This window comes from Podarcis raffonei, chromosome 7 (assembly GCF_027172205.1).
Source record: "Podarcis raffonei isolate rPodRaf1 chromosome 7, rPodRaf1.pri, whole genome shotgun sequence".
Classification (NCBI taxonomy): Eukaryota; Metazoa; Chordata; class Lepidosauria; order Squamata; family Lacertidae; genus Podarcis; species Podarcis raffonei.
In genome coordinates this window covers 82,077,067-82,085,308 of record NC_070608.1, presented here as the reverse complement: position 1 = coordinate 82,085,308, position 8,242 = coordinate 82,077,067, and positions in this window count along the sequence as shown.

Here is an 8,242-nt window from a genome sequence, read left to right as displayed (position 1 = left end):
CGCTGCGATTATAAAAGGTTCTAACTGGTAAAGCATTCTTTTCGTTTGATCTCTTATCTACTGTCACAGGGGGAGGGAGCCTGACAGGTGGTCGTGCTCCTGTTGCAACCCACCTTGGATCTGGCTGCAGCCCACAGATGGGTCCCAACCCACCAGTTGGAGGACAGTGCCCTAGGGTAGCTGTGGATCTTCAAGGGTCCTTGGGTTCCATCTCCTATCCATCCCACCCAGCATGGCCAACTGATCAGAGCTTATATAAATTGTAGCCTGGCAATATCTGGAGAGCCACAGGTGCCTCCTCCCACTGTCGCCCTAAAAGATGCCCACTCTCCTTCCTAGATCTGTTCATTACCAGAGGATACCATCTACAGTGGGAAACCTTTCTTTCAAGGGCTTGTCTACTGCTACTGATCTACTCACTGAGGAACTCCCTCAAGCGTCCAATGAATCTCCCCCCCTCCCATCTTCTTCACATTTCAAAGGCCACTGATCTGTATACCTGCACATGGTCCAGCAAACACTGATCTATATTAACACCACAGCTTAGCTTTGAAAACAAAAGCAGCACAGATAACAAAAATGCAGCCTTTAAAATATTTTCTTTTTCTTCCCTAAATGTTGACATTTCAAGGAGGCTGAGCACCTTCTCTGCAAAACCGAAATTCTCGAAGTGAGAGAATTTCCCGAAGACTGAAGAAGGAGGCTTTTCCATGACAGATGGGTCTGGCGAGTTCTTTGTGGAATAATAAAAATAAATATGTCAGCTTGTCATTAAAAGAAATGGGTTGTCATTCTTTTTTATTAGCGTTGCCTGTGACCCAGGGTTACCTATTCTGTATAAATAGGCTTGACAGATATCTTGATTTCTTCTTTCTTTACCAGGGGGCGGGGGAGGCAGTACTGTCTCATTTATAACATTGTGAATGGATTAAGGTTTGCTTTCCCACTGTTTAAATGGCTTTAGATTCCGTACAATGCAAATGGAACACAACTGACCAAGCCTGATATTTACTACAGAACTGTCGTTCCCAACTTGGAGCCCTCCCAGTTTTCACCAGACCTGGCCAGCATGGCAAATGTAGTCCTGAAGGGAACAAGATTAGGGAAGGCTGTTACAGAATATAACAATGTTTTGTGGGGAGAAATGAATGAGCGTAAAGTATTTAGTTTCTAAAAACTAAATTCCAGCATTTTCCACCCGGACACTGTTTCGGATGGCCAAATCCCAGCAAGAAATTCCTGAGGTATGGCAACCCTATTGTGAGGGACCCTCTTCACCTGGAGGAGAGACAGGTGGCTGCAGAGGGAGAAGTAGATGGGCAACTTAAGCAAACTTATCTTAGAATGCAAACCATTATTTGAATCCCAAGTCCTGTTGTGCTAGATTTGAGGGAACATGTGGAGGATGCCAGCCTGGAAAGCGCAGTGGGTTAGAGCATGGCGCTGATAACGCCAAGGTTGCAGGTCCAATCCCCATATGGAACAGCATATTCCTGCATTGTAGGGGGTTGGACTACATGATCCTCAGAGTCCCTTCCAGATGTACAACTCTATGATTTTGTGACCTGTGCTTTTCAGGAACACTGAATTCAAATTTTGTTTGAAGTATTTCTTTCACAGCTCGTCATCTGTAATTTTAATCTACACAAAACGAAAAAGGAGGTGTGCAAGGTTGTGAGTGCTTTGCTTCTCTTGTGTGCTGGGACTTCATAACCGCATTGCATTCTTCCTGATTACCACATACAACTAATCCTAACAGAGATGCTGCAGCTGAAGAAAGAAGATACTGTGTTCAGTTTCCAGGACAGGAGAGAGAGAGAGAGAGACAGAGAGAGAGAGGCCCTACCGTGAAAGTCCTGAAAGGTGTTTATTTTTGGACACCATTTCCCAACCCTGGTGCTCCTGTCCCTGGTGAGCACACCGTGTGAAAAGGCACAGTGCAGCTTTCAGACTGCGTCAGTACCGTCTAGTGTGTGAGAAGAAGGTAGATTTTGATGCCTGATTGACCTGAACTCCTTCCAAGTAGTTTGCTAAATTCCCACCGGTTGAGAAACTGCAGAGCTAGGAGGGCAGAAGATGGAAACCACGGGCCACGATAATTGTACCAAAGCCTGCTGAGATTTTCTTAACCACTTCCAGTAAAAGGAAAACGTCCCCTAGTAACAGGGGCAAGTCCCACAAGAAGGACCGAAACACTATGTTCACTCATATATGAATAACACTTATTTTATCACATGAAGTTATGGATCCAGGTGCCCTAATGGAAATATGTTGGGGGTTTTAAAAAAGGATTAAGCAAATGTTTTGCTGGGTAGAGAATTTCCACTTTCCTACTAAAAACCCTTCATATGATGTTTGTGAAGGTGCCAGCTTCACATTACAGACTGGTTTTGCTACGGCATTGATACTGCTAAATAAATTACTTGTGGGTGGCAGTCACCACCCTACCTGTGGCCAGCAGCAATGTTGCTTTTATGAGCATTGAAAGCAAAGTATTTTTTGCCCAGGGGAAAATGCAAAGTTTTTTTCTGTATCCTGTGTATCAGTACAAGAAATATTCTAATGATTATAAAACACTCACTGGTAATCCTGGGAAACTGATTGTTGTGGCCCGGCACAGCCATGGCCATTTGAGGGCCGTAGCCATTGTGTTCCCACAAGGCAAGACACAGTGATAACAGCAAGAACCTTTATTGAACTACGTAACTGGACAACAGGGGCAAAACAACTACTTATATACATTTCTAGAGGCCTGGGCCACTCCCACTCCCAACGTGATTGGCTGTCTAAACTTCCAAGCTGTGAATCATAAGTCAGAATTTAAGAGCCAATGGCAGAGGCCCAAATCCTGACATGCTCCGTGATTGGACATCATGTATTGAATCAGAACACAGGGGCTCAGAATCCTTAGTCCAGACTCAAGCTCAGGCAAACACAGACCACTGAATACATAACACCTCTCACCACCGAAGCGTGCTGGGCCCATAACCTTTGAAGATTTATGTCTTCCTCCGTCCGGCCGCTTCTCCTGCGCTCACTCTGAGACATACCCAGTGCCTACAACTTTGGCTGGGATAGCTCAGTCGGTAGAGCTTGAGACTCCAAAATTCAGGGTCGTGGGTTTGAGCCCCATGTTGGGCAGAAGATGAACCTCGTCATCTCTTCCAACTCTGCAATTCTCATTCTGTGAAAATGACTTACCGGTACATCTGTAATCAGTAAAAAGTTATGGCCTATTCAAACCCATGTTTGTTGTCCTGTGCCTTTATTTACTTGTCTCACTGAGGGCTTCAACAGTCATGGACTCACTGCACCTGGGCCTTCAACCCGAAACATTTTTTGGTTGTAGGATCTGAGTCAACCTTATAAACTTTCTTATCAAAAGAGAAAATGTCGTTTTGTTTCCTGCAGCTATTTTAACCATCCTCTCCTCCTTCACTTTCATCTTTCATAATAGGAGGAATAATGTTGTCCCTTTTGTGTACTAGTTTCTAAGGCTTCCCCTTAGATTCAGAATATTTCTGCTTCAAAAAAAACAATGCATTTTTCCCCTGTTCCTGAAACATATCATTTAACTTGACATGCTCTTCCCTAAAACTTCAGTATTGAGTCTAAATGGCTCTTGCTATGCATCTCTTCAGATTTGATTTTTTTTTAATGGGCATAACTCCTTAAGCAATATTCTGATTTCCCTCAGCTAATGCCCAGTTTCAAATATTCATATACTACAAAGAAAGCTTGTGGGTCAATAGCAGAGCCATAGGGATTCCCTGCCTGAAACCCTGGAAAACTGTTGCCAATCAGTGTAGACAATACTGAGCATTACGGGCAAACAATGAATAAATTTGCAACAGACTTAAAACGCATCAAAATAAATGTTTATTATCCAGTATATGATCTGTGGATCATACCACAGGATGAGATGATCAGCAATGGCATAGCCAGGCTTTCAAAAGAATGCCACCGGCAGTGCACACTTCTTAGCAATATTCCTCTGTGAATAACGCAGTAATAGACAAAGCTTCAGTGGTTTCTATCCAATCAGCATTAACCTTGGAAGAACTTCACCTTTGACATTAAATTCCCCCATGCTGAGAGAGCAGCTCAGACTCCAGCAAAGGAGGAAGGGAGAAATGGGGAAAGCTTTAAACAAAAACACTCTGCTGCTACGCAGTACAGAAGCTGGTCTGGTTGAGTTCTCCATTTGCAATGCACTCCAAGCACCGGGGAGGCACAGTAAAGGGGATGGGAAGTAGAAGATCACCCTCTACAAAACTGAGAAATTAAAAGGCTGGTCAACTCATGAAAGGTTCAGGGAAAAGGTGGGGAGAATTTTTTCTATTAAGGGCAGCATTCCTGCAGGAGAGAGTCACATGCCATCAGTGAGTGGGGTCAGAGCCAAATGTGGGTGGGGCAGGGCCAAAAGTTGGGGGCCACCCTCTCTCTCTCTCTCTCTCTCTCTCTCTCATACTCTTTTCTCAGTCCAGGTCATGACTTTATCGTTCTAGCCAAAGGCCACGACAAACTTGTAACAGAATAATAATATTAATAATATTGATGATAATGATAATGATAAGCCACCCATCTGACTGGGTTGCCCCAGCCACTCTGGGAAGCTCGCAGCAAAATATTAAAAACACAATAAAACCACAAACATTAAAAACTTCCCTGTACGGGGCTACCTTCAGATGTCTTCTGAAAGTCATATGGTTACTCATCTCCTTGACGTCTGATGGGAGGGCATTCCACAGGGTGGGCGCCACTAGCGAGAAGGCCCTCTGCCTGGTTCCCTGCAGCTTCACTGCTCGCAGTGAGGGAACCTCCAGAAGGCCCTCGGTGCTGGACCTCAGTGTCCGGGCTGAATGATGGGGGTGGAGATGCCGCTTCAGGTATACAGAGCTGAGGCCATTTATAATACAGTACAGTCGTATCTCTGCTTACGTATCCCTCTAGATACATACACCTTGGGATGCGAATGCGGCAAACTCGGTAGAATTTTTCTGGATTTCACCATGCGCACATGCGCAGAAGCAGTCCTTTCGTTGTGAATTCCTCAGGATGCGGCCAGACTTCCGGAATGGATCCCGTTCACAACTGGAGGTACCACTGAAGTATAATAGAATAATAGTCTCTAGGGCATTGCTTTCGTTATAGCTTGTACTGTTGCTATGGCCTGTCCATGTCATGCCCTGCTGTTGCCCTGTTTTGCATATCTGGGTCTGACTCTGAATCTGTGAGAGTCAGGAGAAGAGGCTGTGCATTAGCTAGTGTCAGGCAGCAGAGGAACCAACCCCCACAGCAGGTTGCCAGGAATGGATAAGACAAGGAAAAGTCCTTACCATCTGCTTTTTATTCAACATTTACAGAGAGAGGCTTGAGAATGCAGCCTCTTGGAATAATGGTGTTGTCCCGAGTAATTCTCCACCCCCCTTTTCTCCCACTTCCTCATTCATTTTTGGGCATTGAATTACAAGAGGATCTGTCCTGGAGTGTCAACACAAGGGGGCTTGTGAAGAAGGCGCAGCAGAGACTGTACTTTTTGAGAATTCTAAGGAAAAACCATCTTCCGCAGAAACTGCTGCTTGCCTTCTATCACTGTGCCATTGAGAGCGTGCTCACTTATGGCTTATGTGTGTGGTACGGAAGCTGTACTACCCAGGACAGGATGGGGTTGTGCAGAGTTGTTAAGGCAGCAGAGAGCATTGTTGGCTGCCCACTCTCCACCTTAGAGCAGATTTATGCCACAAGGTGCCATAGGAAGGCACTGGACATAGTAAAAGATCCATTGCATCCTGGTCACTGTCTCTTCGAGCTCTTGCCGTCGGGACGGAGATACAGGACGATGAAGACAAGAACGAGCCGTCTTAAGAACAGCTTCTTCTCCAGAGCGATCTCGGCCCTGAATGAGAAGCCTGGACTTTGAAAGTCATCTAATCTTCCTTGCTGTACTATACTGTATTGTTTTAATTAGTGTTTTTATGGAGCAGTCAAGTAATTTCGTTGTCCCTGAGAGGGGGCAATGACAATAAAGATATTATTATTATTATTATTATTATTATTATTATTATTATTATTATTATTATCATCATCATCATCATCAACAGTGCAAACACACACACACACACCTTACGGTTGCTGCTTAGGACCATCTGTCTCCAAGCTCTTAGCTCTCCTACATTTAAGGCTCTCCTGGTTCTGGGAGATGGTGGGTCTGGAATGCTTTCTTTTTTTATATAAATCATTTTTATTCAATTTTTCCAATAAAAAATCATACATCTTTTTTAATAATATCCACTCTCTTTTTTTGACTTCCCTCATCCTGCCTGATACTCCTTCCACTTTAAGTTTCATACACATTTCTAAGGTCTTACTACAATTATTCTTAAAACTAAAGCCTTGCTTTACTCCAATTCTAACATTTCTTTTTACAGAGCTTCATTTAAGCTTACAAGCGTTATTTGATTATCGCTTATTTTATGCATATATTCTTTAAATTTTTCCCAATCTTCTATAAATCTTTGGTCTTGCCGGTCTCGGATCCTTCCCGTCAGTCTATCTAGTTCTGCATAGTCCATCATCTTCATTCTCCATTCATGTAGTACAGGCAGCTCCTCTTGCTTCCATTTCTGAGCCATCAAAATTATTGCTGCAGTCACTGCATATAAAAATAACTTCCTTTCTTTCCTGTTAATCTCATTCCCTGTAATGCCAAGTAAAAACGCTTCTGGTTTCTTAACAAAAGTATACTTAAATATTTTCTTCAATTCATTATATATCATTTCCCAAAAGCTTTTTACTTTCCTACATTCCCACCACATATGATAGAATGTACCCTCTTTTTCTTTACATTTCCAACATTTGTTACATCCTTTATACATCTTTGCTAACTTCACAGGTGTTACATACCATCGATATATCATTTTCATCACATTTTCTTTTATTGTTGTACATGCAGTGAATCTTAGACCTTTTTCCCATAGTTTTTCCCAATCCTCCATTTGTATATTATATCCAAAATCTTTGGCCCAGTCTATCATAACCGATTTTACCTCTTCGTCCTTTGTATGCCATTCCAATAATATCTTATAAATTTTAGCCAGAACTTTACAATCACAATTAATTATTTCTTTCTGAAATTTCGACTCTTTATCCTCAAAACCTCTTAATCTTAAATCTTTTTTAAACGTTTCATTAACATGTTCCTTAACTACCTCGAACGGCTTCAGACTCCATTTACCTTCGGTTTTTATTATTAAGTTCTGATAGTTTGCCCATCCCCCTTTCATATTGATTTTTTTCACGCTCAACGCCTCTAATGGTGACAACCAATACAGAGTTTTAGCTTCCAACAGGTCTTTATACTTTTCCCAGACCTCTATCAAAGACTTCCTGATGGTGTGGTTTTCAAAACCTTTATGTACTCACTTTTTGTCGTACCATATATAAGCATGCCACCCAAATCTGTTATCAAAACCTTCAAGGTCTAACAGATCTGTGTTTTCTAATTTTATCCATTCCTTCAACCAGCAGAGGCAGGATGCTTCATAATATAATTTCAAGTCTGGCAGGGCGAAGCCTCCTCTTTCTTTCATGTCAGTCAGTAGCTTAAACTTTATTCTCGGCTTCTTACCCTGCCATATAAACCTTGAAATTTCTCTTTGCCAGTTTTTGAAAATAGCTGCCCCCCTGATTACCGGAACAGTTTGGAATAGAAATAGCATCTTTGGTAGCACATTCATTTTTATTATTGCGATTCTTCCCCAAAATGAGAATTTCATTCTTCCCCACACCTCCAAATCTTTTTTGATCTTACTCCAGGTTGGTATGAAATTGTTCTGATACAAATCAATACTTCTGGGGGTTAACCAGACTCCTAAATATTTAACCTTCTTTACCACTTCTATTTCTAATTGTTTCTGCACTTCAGCAGTAGTTTCTCGGTCCATGTTTTTACAAATCATTTTGGTCTTTTTCTTATTCAAAATGAATCCAGCTAATTGTCCATACTCCTCTATTTCATTCAAAACTTCTGTTACAGTCTTTGTCGAATTTTCCAGAGTCAGTACCAAGTCATCAGCAAAGGCCTTAACCTTATATTGTTTACTTCCTAATGTTATCCCTTTTATCTGTTCATTATCTCTTATTGCTCTTAAAAAGACTTCCAGGACCGTGATAAATAACAATGGTGAGAGCGGGCATCCCTGCCTCGTACCCTTGGTTATTTTTATGTTTTCTGTTACCA